Source organism: Balaenoptera physalus (genome assembly GCF_965194825.1).
Source record: "Balaenoptera physalus genome assembly, chromosome: 2".
Taxonomy (NCBI): domain Eukaryota; kingdom Metazoa; phylum Chordata; class Mammalia; order Artiodactyla; family Balaenopteridae; genus Balaenoptera; species Balaenoptera physalus.
The window spans coordinates 136,966,193-136,985,595 of NC_138883.1; the positions used below are offsets into that span (position 1 = coordinate 136,966,193).

The window sequence follows — 19,403 nt, forward strand, 5'->3', positions numbered from 1 at the left end:
TTGCCAGCTGTGAATTAATGAGTTGTCTTGCCTCCAGGAGACCTGATAATCCCCCTCCCAGTTGAACTGGTATCTCCTCCCACAATCTTCCTCCACTTCCCTCTGCTCCCTGGCTAAGTAATCCTGCAGAATGACTGCTTGTAGACAAAAAGGAGGTTTGCAGGCCACTTCCCTCCCTGTTCTCTGGCTCTCATGTTCTCCCCCAAAGCACAGGTGTCCACTGGTCCATCCCTCCAGTAGCCCAGTGTCCATTTAGCATGACTCACACACCCACCAGGGCCTCAACCGCCATTGCCAAGCGCGGTTGTGCACACCCCCGCCAAGAGACTGCACTGAACTGAGACGTTAAGACACCAACCTCGAATTGTTCTCCATAACTGTTCCACTGCCTCCGTGTGCTATCAGTTTTTCCCAGAAAAACTCTAATTATCTTGTGAATAGCACAATAATATTGCATTCTGTTTTTTATGTCATGAAGTCTTAATTTTTTTCAAATGTAAACAATGAAAAATTATTTCTTGATATTTTAACTCTGTTTTGGCATTTCTTTGTTTTCCAGTACTACTTTGTGAACATCAAAAAATATAGCAGTGCTCCCTGGCCTTCCTCAACCTCCAGGAGGCCCTAGAATCTGCATTCTGTACTAGGAAGAGCAAAGGCTCTGCGAGCAGGCAGGTTCTGCAGCCTTTCTGAACCTTTGCTTCTAGAGCAGGGGGTCTCCAAAAACAATCCACTGGGTCACAGGCAGAAAATATTAAAACTTCTATTATTTTTCATCTCATCCTATACAAATATAGTTTCTGTATTTGTGTTATAGGGTATATAATATGTTAATTCAATGGTGTGTGTGTATGTATGTATAATTTTAAATTTAGTAAATATTTATGGAGGTTGTATCTGGTAATTTTTAAAACAGCTTTAAATCACATATCATACAATTCATCCATTTCAAGTATACAACTCAGTAACTTTTAGTGTGTTCAGTTGTGCACCTATCACCAAGATCAATTCTAGAACATTTTCTTTACCCCAAAAAAGAAATTCCACTCCTGTTAGCTATCGTCTCTCCCAATCCCACCCCTCCCAACCCCCCGGTCCCTGGCAACCACTCATGTACTTTTTGTCTCTATACATCTTCCTATTCTTGGTATTTTATGTAAACAGAATCACACTAATGTGGCCTTTTGGGTCTGGATTCTTTCACTCAGTACCATGTTTTCAAGGTTCATCCATGTTCTAGGATGGAGCAGTTCTTTATTCCTTTTTATGGCTGAATACTATTCTAATATGGATATACCACACCACTTATCATTGCTCTTATGGTTAAGCAACCAAACTTTGTCATAGACCCCTCATCTGTATAATCTATGTATTATAGGCACTATGCACCAATGATTATATTTGAAATATTCAATAAAAGTCAGGTATTAATGAACAACAAGAGATGTTGTAAGTGCTGGAACTGGTTTCTGGAAGTCCACTTAGTGCTCAGGTACACCCTTCATTTGCTGAGACCCAGGGTGTTGGGGGCAAGGAATTCAGGGGGCTCAAGGCAGGCTGTTTACCAACTGTCATGGAAGTATTTCAATATTTTAACAACTGAGGTGGCCATATGTGTTCTTTCAAGCTGACAGCTCCCTGGCAGATCAGCTGTGAGGGTTAAATGAGGCCAGGCACGTGGAGGACCCTAGGGGTTTTTGTTTGGAAACATGTAGTACCCTGCCATGTGTAGCAGGCACAACTGTCAGCCTGAAGTTGCTGCTCCTCATTCCCTTCTATCTAGGGCTGCTCCCTGCCGCTGAGCAAGTCCCTCTCCTAGAAGCCTACTTTGTTATGCATGTAAAGGGAGTTGTAAGGTCCTAGGGAAGCACATCCCACTCAGACATCAAAGGGAAAATCTCTTGCCTGGTCCCCATGATCCCTTCCCTGGAAAAAGAGGAGGGCAAACCTGGCTGGAGTCTGATGGAACAGCCTGGATGGGAGGTCACTGGGATGCAGGAAAGAAAAAAGTTCAAACAAAATCCTACCCTTTCAGGTCCCTGCTTGCCTTGCATTGACCTGTATCTCCAGAATATTCCCTGATTCCATCCAGAGCCTATGGATCACCGCTCATTTTTGCCATTAAAATCTCAGAATTTAGGAGGAAAGTGAGGCCCAGGTAGAAAAAGTTACTTGCTGAAGATCACACACAGATAGCTCACTTGTGGAGAGCTGAGTTGAGGGCAGAGGTTTCCTGATTACAGGCTAGAGCTTCTTGCAATTCACCAGCCCTGCAAGAAAAACCAGTTTAAGAGCATTGGCTAAAATGACTTCAGTTCAGTACAACAAATGATGAGCTTCACTGAGTGACTTCTCCATCCATAACGGTGTACTGTACTCAGTTTATACTCATAAAGAGATTTCACGTGCCGGGGCTCTTTCAGGCCTCCTTGTAACCATGTACAATTGAAGGAGTTAGCTAGATTGGAACCAAGTATTAGTTAAAGTTAGAAAATAATACTTATGAGAATGGACTCAAAGAATTTAGTCTGAAGAAGAGAAAGATGAAGGGGCACATTGATGACATTTTAGGCGTTCTAGATAACAAAGATTCACTACAAAGGAAAGAGAGGGCAGCTGCTCATTGCCCCAAGTTGGTGGAGGAAGAGAATGCAGTGGGGTGCAGGCAGCATGTAAGTGAAAGTATGACCCTAGCAGGTGAAATTTCACTGGTGGATTAGGACTTATCTTCCCAGGGGTGTTTGTCATAATCTCTTTTGGTTATTTGAATGCACTGACCTGTTTGGCAGTGTTTTCTTGAAAGGAGAGGCAGGAATTGGATGCAAGGAGCAGAAGTTCCTGCTGAATGGTGTGAAGGAAGCCACAGGTCACCTGGGCCAGGGCACAGTGTCCCCTGCTCTACCCCTCTCACCTCTGTGTCATTAACTGGAATCCTGTAGGGCAGCAGTTCCCAACCTTTTTGGCACCAGGGACTGGTTTCATGGAAGACAATTTTTCCATGGATGGCGGAGGGGGATGGTTCAAGCGGTAATGGGAGCGATGGGAAGCGGCAGATGAAGCTTCGCTTACTTGCAGGCCGCTCACCTCCTGCCGTGCGGTCTGGTTCCTAACAGGCCGTGGATTGGTACCTGGCCTGGGGGTTGGGGACCCCTGCTGTAGGGTATCCGGCCCCTCTGGGACTCCTCAAAGTGTTCAGAATCATAGGGGCTTTGAGCTACAGGGAGGAGATACCCCAGCTCCAGCCGGCTTAACCAATAAGGAGAGGCATTATCTCCCATAACAGGGCATGGAGAACTAGGTCAGCATCTCAGCATGGAATGGTGAATTGTTCATCAACACCATCCGGGCTCTGGGCTCTTCATCTCTCTGTGCAGGGTGTCTTCAGCTTTGCCTTTATCCTAAAACTTTCCTTGATGGTTGTAAGGCAGAAACCTGGAGCCATTGGGGTCACATGAGTTCTTATTCACAGAAGAGAGAAAACATAGCCACCTGCTTCTCAGTCATGACATAAAAGCCTTTCCTTTTCACCTGATTGGGTGAAATTAGGCCTCACACACCCTCCCTTTTTGGCCAAAATCAGTCACCAGGGAAATGCCATGAGTCAATTGGCTCTTGGCTTTTAGAGCAAAACAAGTGTGGTTGTAAGTCTGGGAATTAACTGGGGTGCCCACTCTACTTCTCTTCCATCAGGACAAACCTTCACACACAGTGCCTATCTGGGTGAGGACCAGGGCTGGGGCCACTGGCTCTTGCAGTCACCACTTGAGGATGAGGTCGTTTCTGAATCCAAATTCTGTCTTCTTTCTACTACCATTTATGTCATACACTGAAACTTCTGTCATTCAAATAAGACCTTCACATTTTTTTTGCTATATCAGCACACCATCTGTGGTATTCCTTACTATTTTTCTTTAAACAAGCTCACCTCTTTTTCATAAGTTTGTTTAAAAATGAAACCTTATCACCATTGGAAATAGGAAACTTGTGTCTCTTGCCAAAATTATAAGTTTGTCATTAAAACAAATACAATGTTAATTAATTTTATCTAGATACAGATGCCTGCAAAGGTACTAAAACAGCTTCTTTTAAAAGGGAGATTAGCAAGTGTTTGAAAGTGTTAAAGACACACCAGCACCCACAGAGACTTTCTCTTTATTCTAAGCAGATGAATGGAAAGAAATTTGAAATTAGAATAGCTTTCCCACTATATGACTGCGTGTTATTTAATGACATATCTGTGTATCACATTTTAATAAACAATGTGATTAACCAATAACCAAAGTAAATAACAATTTCATTTCATCATTCTATTTGGGTAATACTAGACCTAACTGCATCTCATGTACCATTAGTGACCTATGCCCTACTTTTGGGGAAATGGTCTATTATAGTCTGCTGCTCTCCTTCAATCTTCTTCCCTCCTCTTTGGTACTCAGGTGGTAAGAGCAATTGGGAAGGTATTGACCTTGTTTGCTACACATGGGCCCATTATCAGTGATCCAACTATATATGTATTTCTTGAGCACTTACTGTGATTCTAGAGAGTATTAGGCAGAGACCCTCCCCTCAATGTACTTGTGATCTAGGTGAAGAAAGAGGACCCAACAATTGGAATGAAGAAGGGGAAAACATGGGTGGGGTTGAGAGAGCAGTCTCTGCCCTCCCCTCCTGTAGCTCAGAGGCAGTCTGAGGTGCCTGGTACACTTTGGCCACTGGCTGATATCCAGGGGATGAGGGGCAGGGACCTGGGTCACTACTTGGCTTCCCTGATCTGGAATAGATTTTACACCCCAGTGAAGACAGAGTCGAGAGCCCTGCACTGTCTGCTCCTCCTTCCAGCCACACTGGGATGCCAGCCAAGCCCTGAGGAGAGAGATGCTGCCTTGCCTTCTAAAACACCCTTTAATGACTGACATAGCTAGGGGACTTTATTTAAAGGAGCTGCGTGCTCAGGTCTCCCCGCAAAGTTCAGGAAGGCTGGCCTTTCATGGGAGCTCAGACAGACCCTGGAAGCAGGAGGAAAAGGCAGGATGTGCCTTCTGCCTTGGGTGAGCCGAGGCCTGGGGTGCCCTCTCTGTGCCTGGGAGGATGCAGTTCATGCAGAGAGACTGTCTGGAAGGGCAGTTTCATTTGCTTAGTTTTAGAAGATTCCACGGGCTGGTCCTTAGCTGGGATTGACTCCTTTGTGCTGGCATTGGTTGGTGCTCTGTGCTCATTGCAGTGGGAGGGATGCCTTTCAGAGGAGGCGAGGTGGAGAGGGGGAGTGAGTGCATACCCTGCCCTGAATAATGATGAAGGTTTCAGGCTCTATCAGAGAGTTCTTCCTCTAGGCCATCTGCAGGGACATGGGTGCCCTTTTATCCTAATGTCATTCATGTTCTAAGGCTTATTGAGAGCTGACCCAGTCATGCTCAGGCCCCACACAGATCACCCACTGCTTGAATCCCACTGAATGTGCCCCTTCCTCCTACATGGGGCCATGGCCATGTTCCCCTCTCTTGGTCCCTGACCTCCTGCTTTTACATTCCCTCTGCCATCAGTTGGATTAATGATCTCTCCTTCTTGCCCCTCTGTCAGACTCAGCTTTTAAATTATTTAGCAAAACCTGACCAGCTCAGAAGAGGGCTTCTCAGCTCTCTGTTTAATGTCTTTTTATTTCCTTATTAAGTAAGGAGTATGGGAGCTTCTTGTTGATTTGGGTTGGGACTTGGGAAAATGTTTTACATCTTTGTGGCTGGCACCTGCATTGGGCCTTGCTCCCCACATCAGCTCCCCACCTCCAGTACGGCCACCCCCAACATCGGCTCCGCCTACGTGGTGAAAAGAGCACGGATCAGGGAGTTGATAGACAGTGTGAGATTCTTGGGTAAGGCAACCTCTCCAACCTTCCTGTTTCTCATCTGTTGTGTAGATGTAAATTTCACAAACTCAGGTGCACAATATGTGTAACTTAATTTTTCTATAAGAATTTGTTTTGAGTCCCTATTCTGCATGGTGGAAGAAATGTACTGCAAAATAATTTGGGATTTCTTGTCCTTTCACCAGGTTTACATTTATGTTCTGGGGGACTTATCTAAAAACACCATGATTCCAAGGGCCCAATCGCTCATTGAAGTCATTTGGGCATCTGCTGTCCAATGGCATCTGTCCTCCCCATGTGGGTCTCTGTTGTCTATACAAGCAATTTCCAGAGACAGTCTGCTGTCTGGAGGGTCCCTCCATCTGGAGCGCTGTCCTCTCCTTCTCAGCAATTTTTGGGAGCACAGGTATCATTCTCTGACACTGTCTAAGGCTTCCTCCACCCCTCCAGTGGTGTGCTGGTAAATGTTTAACAACCACCTCTGGGAGGGTGGGTTGGAGGGTGGATGGAAGGAGGTCCTGATTTGTAGTGTTTGCCAATTTCTGGGGTGTAAACACTCCCACTATGGCTGATTTCAAGCTACTAATGATTTAACAATCAGCTCACAAAATTCCTGTAAATGTATCAGTCAACTCTAGCTTACCAGCTCCAGCACGCCACTGTGTGACACATCTTGTAACCAGGTCTCTGAAGATGAACTGCCTCCCGGCCACAACACCAGCAGTTAAGACAGACATCTTCTTGCTCTCACACCCCTGAAATGAATCTGAGATTTTTCTACCTGCTCAGGTGCCCAGGGAGAGGGCACAGGGCCACTTTTGCAAGGGGGTCCCCATCATCTATGCTCATTGTTTCTTTTCAGACTCCTCCTTCTTCCAGCCTAGGGAACATTTTTCTAGTTGGTGGGATGGCTGTGAGTTGGAGGTAGTGACTTCTGTTACTCAGTCCAACTCTTAAGCTTGAGTGACTTCCATTGCCAAAGGGTGTTGGCTTTTGAAATGGCTCTTTTCTCTGCTCTTTGTTACCACATCCCTCCCCTAAGCAATTAACACAAAGTAGCCTAATGATTGAGAGGAGAAAAAAGGGCCAAGAGAGAAAAGTAGTTACAAAAAGGAAAAATTCATCAACATCTCAAAAGCACTGTTCTGTTGCATTAGTATAGTAGTACTTCACTATTGGGAGGAATGTCGGGAGGAATAAATGAGAAAAGTTATGAGAAGAGCTTCAGGCAGAGTATGACAGAGAAGGGATTCCATGACATGGATTATCCTTCTCTTTCCCCTCCAGCTGAAGGAATCACAATTTCCACTGGTTTGCATTATATTGAGTCAAGCATGGCTCCTGTGGGCCTCGACAGCCCCATCTCCTTCCCCTCCTTCACCCCCGAGGATATGGCACTATGTGGGGTCAGAATGGACATTGTGCCTTTCCACTTAGAAGTCAAGAAAGAAACACCCATCTTCTCAAGTATTTACAGATCTCGTGTACAGCATATTTTAGCTAAAGAAGTTAAGAAGTAAGTGACAATGCCATAGAGGGGTTAATACATGTTTAAATTGTTTGAGACTCTATTTTAGATCTCATTGAATCCTAGAGTGAAAGGTATGTTAATGAGGACACCATCCATTTTAACGGACTTGCCACCGTCTTGCTTTGTGTTCTGGTTAACTGGGTTTTTGACCTCAGCCTCCCTGCTAGATGCACATCCCTGAGGACAGGACTAGCACAGAACTGTGTTAGTGGTTAGAAAATGATGCTGAGTTATTTTCTTGATTCCCTGGTTTCATTATGGATTCCCCCCTATAAGAAGCTACCCACTCAAAAAAGAGGTGGAAAATGTATATTTCCTCAATATCGCATTGCTTGACTCTTGGTGGATATCCCTATCAGGATCTATCACTTCCACAGATTCTAGTCTAAATGACCTGTACAGGGAATGCTAATTGCTTCTTCTCTGGGGGAAGGGATTGGAACATGATATCCCATTCTGGCTTCATTCAGAGTCTTTGACCACGGAGATGCCTTTCAAATTCCGTAGAACGTGGCTACCTTTAGAAACAGAGGTGGTCCTTGGAAGCCCACGGGGCTTTCTTTACCCTAGCGTGGGAAAGGAGTAAGATTTCAGTTTGTCTCATCCCCTGAAACACAGACACTCAGCATGACTTCTTTTGATCTTGGGAAGATGGAAGTGAGGAGGAAAACTAGGCAGAGTGAATTGGAGATCATTGGTTGGCAATGAACTCCACCACATCAACATTCATATTGGATTTTGTGAGTACCAGCTGACTGCAACCCTGGGTAGGTCCTTGAGGAAAATAGCATGGCCGGATTCCAGCCTGCATATCAGATCAAATGCAAGACTAGGATCTTGGCATGGGGAAATAACCAAAGGGGCTCTCAATACTAACCTTTTTTTCCTTTCAATAAAAACTCACCAGATATCTTTTCAGCTATGAGTTATCTGGAGACTGGAATGGGAGAAGGAGGCTCTGTAAATCTTGCTGCAGATTCTCTCAGAGTTTTTAGTCTCAATCTCTATGACTGTGGTGGTATGAAAAGATTTTGCACGATTCACAAACAGCATGTTTCTAGTTATCTTGCCCCTCCCACTCCCCTTAAGAAATTTTTTAGTCCTTTCCCATTTAAACTAACCTGTGAGGCATCTATTGCCTTAATAACGGGTTGGTAGGGCAGAAAAGCAGAGGGAAACGTTTAAAAGCTTGGATTTTTGAGTATCAAAATTCAAGGCCTTGGGGCTTCCCTGGTGGCGCAGTGGTTGAGAATCTGCCTGCCAATGCAGGGCACACGGGTTCGAGCCCTTGTCTGGGAAGATCCCACATGCCGCGGAGCAACTAGGCCCGTGAGCCACAACTACTGAGCCTGTGCGTCTGGAGCCTGTGCTCCACAACAAGAGAGGCCGCGATAGTGAGAGGCCCGCGCACCGCGATGAAGAGTGGCCCCCACTTACCGCAACTAGAGAAAGCTCTAGCACAGAAACGAAGACCCAACACAGCCAAAAATAAATAAATAAAATAAAGAATTATTTAAAAAAAAAAATTCAAGGCCTTGGAGGATGATTGATTATCAGAAGCAATTCCCCTCCCCCCCAACTAAATAAAAATCCTCTGAGATAGAAGAGGGAGAGGAGAGAATCAAAGAGTGGGTGAGACACAGAGGTAAACTCTAGTGTGGGTTCTAAGAAGGTATCTTGAGTTCCTTTCAATCATTCCAGGGTGGGGTAACATCATTATGGAACCCCTAGGTAGGTTAGAGGATGCTTCAAGAACAGTTGTTTCTTACTGCTAGATTGGAGCCCGGGGAATTGGCAAGTCTGTAGAATCCCCTTGAGGCCAGTGTGGCATGGAAAGGAATAGATTAGAAATGGCTGCTTGGCATTTCTTTAGGCAAAAACATCCTGGAACAGTCTTAGAGTTTTACTTAGACTCTAATCTTAGAGTCTAGAGTTTCTTAGAGCTTCCAGGAATGGTAGACAGCAGCTGAAATTCCTTAGAGCCCCAGAAAAGAGTGTGGAAGTAGCTGAGAACCAGCCTTGAAGAACCCAGTGATGGGGACGTGGGGAATGTAAGATGACCTTACTTCAGTCTCTACCTTGCAGCAGATGTTTTTTCCTTGTAGAAGATTAAGAAGTGGTGACTGCAATTTCTTGAAGAATCCAGACTAATCTTTGCCCAGGGACACTTTCCAGCCCTTTGACTTGTGACCTTCTCCTGGTAGAATTTCCATCTCCTAGCCCCTTCATCTTCAGAAAGCGTGTAGTGTGATGTTCTAGGTCTGCACTGTCCAGTATAGTAGCCACTAGAGGCAAGTGACCATTTAAGTTAATTATAATCAAATTAAATTAAAAATGCAGTTCCTCAGTTGCACTAGCCACATTTTGAGTGCTCAAAAGCCACATGTGGCTAGTGGCTACCATATTGAACAGCACAGTATAGAGCTGTTTCCAGCTCTATACTGTGCTGTTCACTGTGCTATATCACTGGAAGTTCTATTGATCAGTGCTATGGGCTTTGTCACTACTTCTGCTAAGGCAATGACCACTAACCACCTCCTTTTCCCCCGACACCCACACACCCACCCACAAGCGGGTTGAGTCCAGAGAATTCTGTTACCAGTCTCTGAGCTGGCATTTTCCTGGATGTGGCCATGTTCAATTAGCAGTGTTCTTTTGCTGACACTTCCTAGTCTCCATGCTGCTCTCACCACCATCACCACCAGAGCCCACAGAGTTGTGAGTGACATGATGTTAAGAGATCCTCCCAGAGGCTGGTTGTCCTGGTCAAACAGGAATAGGAGGCTTTCCATTCAGAATCTAGAGTTTCATCAATTTCCAGAATCCATCATTCCCATCAAAACCATCAACTGATGTCAAGTCTCCTAAGACTAGAAAAGGAGAGGCCAGCACCCTCCAGTGGAGACAGAAGTCACAGAGGATGGGGCTTGGACCCCTGCTCCACCCATTCTTAGCAGGGGCTTTGAACACCTCCTTTCTTTTCTGAAATATGAGATAACTATACCTGCCTTATAAAATTGGTTGTGGGGATAAATGTAAAATACCTAGGACAATGGCTGCGATATAATTGAGCCTCAGTAAATAACAGCTGCTATTTTTATTTCTCAGCTGCCCTCTGGGATAATCTGCACTTTTAGGGTAGAGCAGTAAGAGGGAGGAAATACAGCAGTAGCTCCCTGTACCACAGGTCACTCGATCTTGCCATCTGGCATAATGAGAAATCATCCTGCTTAATTTATGAAAACTGCCTCATGCTTCAGGCTCCACCTGGTTTACTCTGGTGGGTGATGGGCTTTTTTCAGGTGTGGTGGTGGCTTCATGTGTCTGGATGGGTGCATTTAAAAGCAATCCTTGGGGTCTGCCTTGAGGGTCTTTTGGAGAAGGAATCCCAAACGTCTTTTCAGAAGAGTTGAACATAGGGTACATGTATACAATGGGATATTACTCAGCCATCAGAAAGAATGAAATAATGCCATTTTTTAGCAACATGGATAGATCTAGAGATTATCATACTAAGTGAAGTCAGACAGAGAAAGACAAATATTATGATATCACTTATATGTGGAATCTAAAAAATAGTACAAATGAACTTATTTACAAAGCAGAAATACACTCATAGACATAGAAAACAAATTTACGGTTACCAAAGGGAAAGGGGAAGGAGGGGTAAATTGAGAGTATGGGATTAACAGAGCACACTACCATACATAAAATAAATAAACAACAAGGATTTACTGTATAGCACAGAGAACTATATTCAATATCTTGTAATAAACTATAATGGAAAAGAATAAAGAAGAATATAGGTAAATACATATATGTATGTATAACTGAATCACTTTGGTGTACACTTGAAACTAACACAATATTGTAAATTAACTATACTTCAATTAAAAAAAATTATCAGTCCAGAGTGACTTATTTAGATTAGGCTAAAAGGAGATGGGAGAATAATGAGACACTTTCAGTTCTAGTCTTCCTTTTGTAATCTTAGGTGCAATTTGGTCAATCCTAGATGATGTGTATTGTTAGAGTGACTCTGAGTATCAGACCTTCCCCCTGGCAATGTTGTCTACCTCTTTAGGCTACTGAACAGGTAATTGACTTAATGTATTAAAAACATTTAATGTACTTTTTATGTATAAGATGTTATCTTAAGCACTGTCAGGACTAAGGAATTAAAAAAGATATTGTCTGTAAGGAATATATCTGAATAGAAGAATATAACATATGGACCCAAACATGATTAATACAGTGAGTATAAGTGCTGTGAGAGCGAAGGATTGTGGAATCTAGTGGGAAACCATCACTCCTGGTGAAGTAGTGGGGGAAATGCGGATCAGTGGACTCTCCACTGACTCACCACTGAACTTGCTGGTGCATTAAGCCCCTCCCAGCCCAGCGTCTGCCTGTGAGGCCCCAGTGGAGGGGCCAACCTGGATTTGAAAGATGCTTTAATATGATCATCCTGGGGATAACAGGGATTGGTAAGACATCACATGGGAACTATTATGTGAACTAGATATTGAGCCATTGGCAAAAAGCCAAGCTTAATGAACTAATCATAGAGAGCACCAAGGTTTCTATAATATTTGTGCTTGATGTTAAAAGATGGGTGGAATTTAAACCAAGGGAGGCAGTGAGGTTATAACAGGGATGTCAGGTCAAAGGAATTGAAGCTAAGTGCCCAACCATGTTCTATATGCAGGTCATGATGGGGAAAAGATTAGAGGTTGGCCAAGAACTTAATTTCTGATCACCAGGGATTCTGAAGGCCCAAACCCTGCCATGTCATGGTATTAAATACCTCCTTCCTTTGTTTGCACCACACCCCTTTATTTAGGGTAGGGGTTAAGAAATGTAATTTCTGGATCATACTACATGAGCATTTAAAATTTTAATAGACATTGGCAAATTGTCTTCTGGAATGACCATACTAATTTATACCCCAGCAGCATATGAGAAAGCCAGTTACCCTATGCCCTGACACGAAATACTATCAAAAAAAATCTTTACCATCCTGATAGGTCAAGATGGTCTTTGATTTTTAAAAGATTTTTATTTCCTTGACTACTAGTGAGATTGAATACTTATAGGACATTTGTGTTTCCTCTTTTATGAACTTCCCATTCATGTTATTTGCTTGGTTTTCTATCAAATTTACTGAGACAAGGATGGGAATGGCAGCCCCTGTATTTGCGTAATTCAGCAGTTCTGGTTGTTTCTCTTTTTTGTGTCAATAGGTAGGGATTCATTATATATTCTGACAGTAATTCTTTGTTATTTATAGATATTTCAAATATTCTATTCTCTTTAGATTTTGTATATGCTGTTTTAGATTGCACAGATACTTTAATTTTGAAATAGTTAAATCTATCAATTTTTTTATTTACAGATTTTTTGCATTTTGGATCTTTTAAGGAAATCCCCAAGCCATGAGTATGTTCTCCTGTTTTTCCTAAATCTTCATAGTTTTTAAACAGTTTTAACTATGTAAACCATGTAGGGTATGTATTCTTCACTGGTGAGAGGCAATGAGTCAAATTCATTTCCAAATTGTCTCCTCAAACCATTAGTTGAATAGTCAAGCATTTCCCCAGTAATTTGCAATACTCTTCTTTAATATAGTCTAAGTCCCCCAATATATTCCACTGTCTGTTTATAGTTGCTCTTCTGAGTCTTCAATCTATTTATCTGTTCCTGTACAAATGCTGCACCTTTTTAAGTACTAGAGCTTTATTAACATGTTGATTTTTGAGAAGGCTACTCTTCCTGCATTGCAGTTTTAAATTTTTATGTTCAGAATTACCATGGCTATTCTTGAGCACTCCCATTTGAATTTTGTAATCCGTTTGTGAATTTCCATAAAAACTCCTATTGAGATTTTCTTAGTGATTGCATTGCAATCATTTCAGGAAAAAGAATCACATTTTCCAAGTAGTTAGTCATCCAATCTTGGAATATGGTAGGACTCTCTATTTTTCAAGTTATTATCTTTGTCTTTGAAGATGGCTTTACAGTTTTTCTTTAAATAAATAATAGACATTTCTGTTAGGCATTTTTATGGATTATATGTGTTGCTCTCATGAATGAGACAGCATCATTATTATTGTGATTTTTATTAAGTGTGAAATAATAAAACCCTTGTAAATGAACTCAGCTAAGTATAGCCTTCTCTGTAGCTATGACTTTGCATTTTGCTCTTTTAGAAATTTGAAAGCTAAGCAGGTAAGAATTTTCTATTCATCAGGACTCAAGCAACAGACGCATGTCTCTGCACTCAATGTGCCCCAGATAGAAGGATGTGCAGATTTCTACCAGTAGGGGATGACTTATCAGATGTGATCCTGAGCCTACACAGGCAGAAAAGTGGTGAACATCAACTTACCACATTATTAATTTATACACACAACTACTAATGCTCTAATCGCCATGATGAGCCATCTATTCACATTAGTCTCTAGAAAAGATGACCCTATATTAAAAAAAAAAAAAAGGAAAAAGACAGTACAATAATCTTTCTAATACCAAAAGTTTCAGGTAAATGTTTAGAAAGATCATTAAATGTTCTTCCAAAGAGTTGAGGATACCACCAATTTGGTTGTACTTCAGCTTTAGTCTTTTCGGGTTAGATAATTCATGAACTTTGTTTGATCTGAGGGTACATTTCAATGTATCTTGAAATTCTCAAAGCTAACCATGGTCTAGACTCTGAGGGCATTTTTAAGTGTGCAGTAGCTATTGGACATATCCATTTTTACTTCTGTAATAGCTCTGTATGAAAATGTGGAAATGAACTGTTCTTCCAGGCCAGTAACAGCTTGTGGTCCTCTCTGGCAACCATCTTGTAATTCAATAACAAGATGGTTTTAATATTCCTCTGTGACAGAAGTGAAGTGATCACTCCTGGGAAGTTACCTGTCATCTTCTGGATTTTTCTGGTAGTAAAATAAAGTTTTGTGCCTTTCTTATCTCTACCTCACAGAAGTATTTCAAGCACCTAAAAAAATATGCCAATGTAGACTGCCACCAAAACTCATAAATGAAGAGCTGCATATAAACTCATGTAACTAACAGATACCAATTATCTGGAGGCTTTGGGGGTGATAAACAGTAGACAAAGATTGAGAAATAAAAACTTAGACCTGTGTTCATAAGTATAAGAGCAAATAGAGTATTGGGCCACCCCAAAAAGGGAAAGGAAACATCCTTTATCACTCAGGATCCAAAAATCTGGACCCTAATAATCACTTCCAGTTTGTTGTGAAATTGATGAGAATTAAATAAAGAGTTTGTAAACTCAATTTTTAAAGCCATTTTGAGCCAAATCTGCATACGACTATTCGATAGCTTGGAGAGTTTAAGGACAAAAAATTATTTAAATTTGAAAAGTGACTACATGATATCACATTTTTGCCCACTATTTAAAATAAAATTCTCAAACCAGGAAACGTATTATTCACTTGAAATACTTGCAGAATTGACTTTACTATGAAATCCTATGTCTTTATAGATCATTCTTATACAAAGATCAAGAGGATTGGTGTCTGTGTGGTTTATAAAACTATCTTAGTTGTAGCTTCTCAGAAGTACATGATGTTTATAGGGGTTGGATGCATGCTGATTTTTGGAAAAGAATTAATACATAATTTGAATTCAGAGTACAAGCTTTTAAAAAAAATGATCCAGTTTAGAGAAGCATTTCTGAAATACCTCTGGGGAATAAATTTCTTTTATTAATCCAATCAGCCATTGGATGTCATTCTTCCAATTTAATTATGTTTATCTTCCAATGGGTGACTCTGCTTCTTATGCCTGTAATTTCAGTGGGTGCAAACGGTGATGGCAAATAATTGTCCTTGGGGAGATAATTGCTCTTATAATTATTTACCCATGCAAGTTAGCTCAGTTAAAAAGTTAATCCTCTATCAGATGACCTGGCAACGTGAGAGAACATGTTTTCTATGTACTCAAGTGGAGGAAGAGACCTTGCATTTCTTAGACATTTTCTGGGTTCCAGCACAGTGCTCAGTGCCTTATATACACTGTTCCACTGAATCCGACAATCTTCCTATGAAGTGGGCATGATTATCTTCACTTTATTTATGAGAACCCCTTGGTCCTGTAGATGGCAAGTAGAGGAACCTAGATTGAAACCCAGGCTAACAGGCTGGTATGAAATAAATCCTATTTCACAGAGTGTTTGCAAGGCTTAAATGAGGAGGCAGAACTTGTGAAGAATTTAGCCCAGTGCTTGGTACATTGTTATCTTTATCCTCATGTCTGTCATAGAGATTTTACTTCTGTGATCACTGCCTGCTTCCTTCCAGAAACCCATTCCAACGGACAGGGCAAAGCCTCCTACCTGGATCCTAAATGAGAGAGAGAGTTCTTTGGAGGCCTTTGCATGCCCTACCTCCTTGAGAATGCTTTATCTGTCTGCTCTGGTCCTTAGGGATTCTCTCCTCTCCAAATTCCCATCACTGTCATGTCTCCGTTTCTTAATAATAGCGCCTGGATGTAGAGTGTACTGTAGAGTTCTTTTTATTATATGGAGGCTTGCTTTTCCTCAATCCAGATTGTAGATTTATTGTGTACAGGGCTTCCTTGGATCTCTCCACAGGGTCTCCTAGGGTACAGGGCTCCATACCAGACCCTGGATCGATACTCTTTGATTAAGTGTGAAACCTACAAGTCATTAGCTACCTGAAGCCTAGAAGGTGCTGAGGGCTCAGGCTCAAGGCAGCTGTTTGTTTTGAAAAGGTGGGAGACTTCTTCTGAGGACTTGTCATCTAACATCAGTGTCACCCATTGGCTGGCCTTCCTCTTTTGATGATCTTTGCATAATGTGACGATGTGGCATGTCAGGGGAGATCTTTGGGGTTTTTCCCTCTTCAGAGAAACTGGCACTGACCGCCCCTCCCTCCTTCCCCACATCCCATCTGTGCCCCCGCCAAACGGCTGGAGAAGGGGGTGAGAGGTCACCATTTTGCAGGGAGAAGTGATGTTTACGAAGAGTGACATTGACTGGTTTTCTGTCCCAACGTTAAGGGAATGGGGTCCCCAAAGCAATTGCTGGTAAACTTTTCAGTTACATTAAGAAGAGGAGGCTGACATCTTGCGCACGGGGTGCCGGGGCTTGCAGCCTTGTCCTGCCGCTATCAGAGCAGGCTGGGGAGAGGTGCGGGAGTACACTGGCGAGATGGGCCCAGGGAGGAGGGAGGCAACGACAGACCTTGGAACCAATCTGTTACAGAGAGCTGGCGATAATGGCCCTGCTCCTACTCCAGGCCTGAGCTCAGGTGAGGTGGTAGGCTGAGGGTTTCCTAGGGAGTCACAGAGCCCAGGGGAGCTCCTGGGATGGGCTCCCTCTTTAGCTGGGCTTCCTGGGGCCTGTCTGCTTCCACACCAGTACTTTTCAGAAGGGGTTCGGGCAGCAATGACAGCCAGTGATGGCAGCAAGCTTAGCCACAGGCAGTCTGGTAAGCAAACCACCCTGGAGCCGAGTTTGGGCAGAGAAGAGGAAGGCAGTTGTGGGGAGAGTGCAGAACAAGCTTCCCCTCCCTCCAGGCCCCCAGAGCCAAAGGCGCATCTGGCCTGCCCTTGTCGGGGAGGGCTTGAATGGAAGATGTGTCAGGAGTTCTCAAATGGCCAGGACCAGGGCTTAAGAAGTGAAGTGAAGCTATTTTAATAAGTAAAAATGACTCAAAAAATTAAGGAATTGACTGATTAAGTCATTTCAGAAGCAGTACACAGCAGAAAAGAGGGTTTCCAAAAAGCAGAGTGGTTGGGCTTCCTTGGTGGCGCAGTGGTTGAGAATCTGCCTGCCAATGCAGGGCACGCGGGTTCGAGCCCTGGTCTGGGAAGATCCCACATGCCGCGGAGCAACTAGGCCCGTGAGCCACAACTACTGAGCCTGCGCGTCTGGAGCCTGTGCTCCGCAACTACTGAGCCTGCGCGTCTGGAGCCTGTGCTCCGCAACAAGAGAGGCCGCGACGGTGAGAGGCCCGCGCACCGCGATGAAGAGTGGCCCCCGCTTGCCGCAACTAGAGGAAGCCCTCGCACAGAAACAAAGACACAACACAGCCATAAATAAATAAATAAAAATAAAATAAAATTTAAAAAAATAAAAAAAATTAAAAGCAGGAACCTTTCAGATTGAGATGAACATGGCTTTATTTAAAAAAAAAAAAAAAAGCAGAGTGGTAGCAAATATTGGTAAATGGAAGCTGGTTTGTATTTAAATGGCTGAGGATGAGACTTCTCAATGAAACTCATCACTTCTTGAGCCCCACCAGGGACAGATGATGGCCTGTGCGTACACTGAATTCTCATGATGTCTCTGCCAAGGAGGCTGAAACCTTCGCATCTCAGAGCCACATGTAGCCGAAGTTCAGAGTGGTGACTTGACATGCTAACCTGGCAAGGTTAGTAAGCAGCTGAGCTGAGATGCAGACCTGTTACCTGCTCTTTCCACCAAGCCATCCTGCCTTCCTACTGCCCCCAGCTGTAGAGGGCCTACTATGTGCAGAGGACCTCACAGGGTCCTGTCTGTACTAACTGAAAATCACAGGCTTGCTTTAAACATAACGTACATCAGTTTGAAATATGGAATGGATGCAGGAACAGCAATCATCTTCCCCAGCATTCATATTCCCAAGAATTGTAGGATGCCGTGAAGGACAGGGTGGGATCAAGTCGGACTGAGGACCTCCAAGTGCTTTTTAAGCCCTGTCCTCACCCACATGGTCTGAATTCTGTATCCCTCCTCCCTGCCTCAGTCATTTTTTCAGGATTGATCTGCTGATACCATCTGAGGAAATGATTGACAATGATATGCTTCTTCAAGGGTCATGTTCACAGAGACAGTTGCCATTTAAATAAAATCTTACCTCCAGTGTCCTGCTCAAGACATACATCTCCCCAATGTTCATTACAGCACTATTTATAATAGCCAAGATGTGGAAGCAACCTAAGTGTCCATCAACAGATGAATGGATAAAGAAGATGTAGTATACATAAACAATGGAATATCAGTCACCCATAAAAAAAAGAATGAAATAATGCCATTTTCAGCAACATGGGTGGACCTAGAGATTATCATACTAAGTGAAGTAAGCCAGTAAGCCAGACAGAGAAAGACAAATATCATATGATATTGCTTATATGTGGAATCTTAAAAAAAAAAAAAAAAAAAAAAGAAAGAAAGAAAAAAAGATACAAAGAAACTTATTTACAAAATAGAAATAGACCTAGAGACATAGAAAACAAACTTATGGTTACCAAACGGGAAAGGGAGGGGAGGGATAAATTAGGAGTTTGGGATTAATAGATACATACTACTATATATAAAATAGATAAATAAGGACCTACTGTATAGCACAGGGAACTATACTTAATATTTTGTAATAACCTATAAGGGAAAAGAATCTGAAAAATATATATATATAACTGAATCTCTTTGCTGTACACCTGAAACTAACACAACATTGTAAATCAACTACACTTCAATAAAGAAAGTCAAAAAAAAAAAAAAGGCATATGTCTCCCTTTCTAGCATTGCATTGTAATGCCTAATTATTTGCATTGAACTAAAAGAGCTAGGCAATGATTATTTTAGAAAGAACAGAAGGAACAGCCATTTTCTTTGGGCTCTTTTCTTTTTTTCTTTTTTGTTTTTTTTTTGTTTTGTTTTTTTTTTCCTATATCAAGCACTGATTTTACTATGAAAATTTAGTTGCCTTCCTACAGAATAATTCCCCAAAGAAATAGAAGGATCAGCATGGGATCAAGTTAAGCTTCTGGGGTAAGAAAGGAGCCTGTTGCCAAGCTGGGAGTGTAAAGCCTGAGGACAGAGGTTCCCACCTCCTTTTCACTGGGAGACGTTTCAGTTGCTCCTGGGGATGGTGGGCAAGTTCTCAGTGACAGGTGATGGAGAGAGCCTCACAGGAGAATGTCTCCTTTCCAAAGGAGACTGCTGGCTTCTGCCATGTCATGTTTGAGTCCCTGAGC

At 42.6% G+C, this 19,403-nt stretch overlaps 1 long non-coding RNA gene across 1 annotated transcript in view; it reads left to right on the top strand.

Moving 5' to 3' along the window:
• LOC309654686 overlaps positions 1-19,403 on the top strand; it is a 1,153,334-nt gene that overhangs the window by 600,169 nt on the left and 533,762 nt on the right. The window lies entirely within an intron of this gene.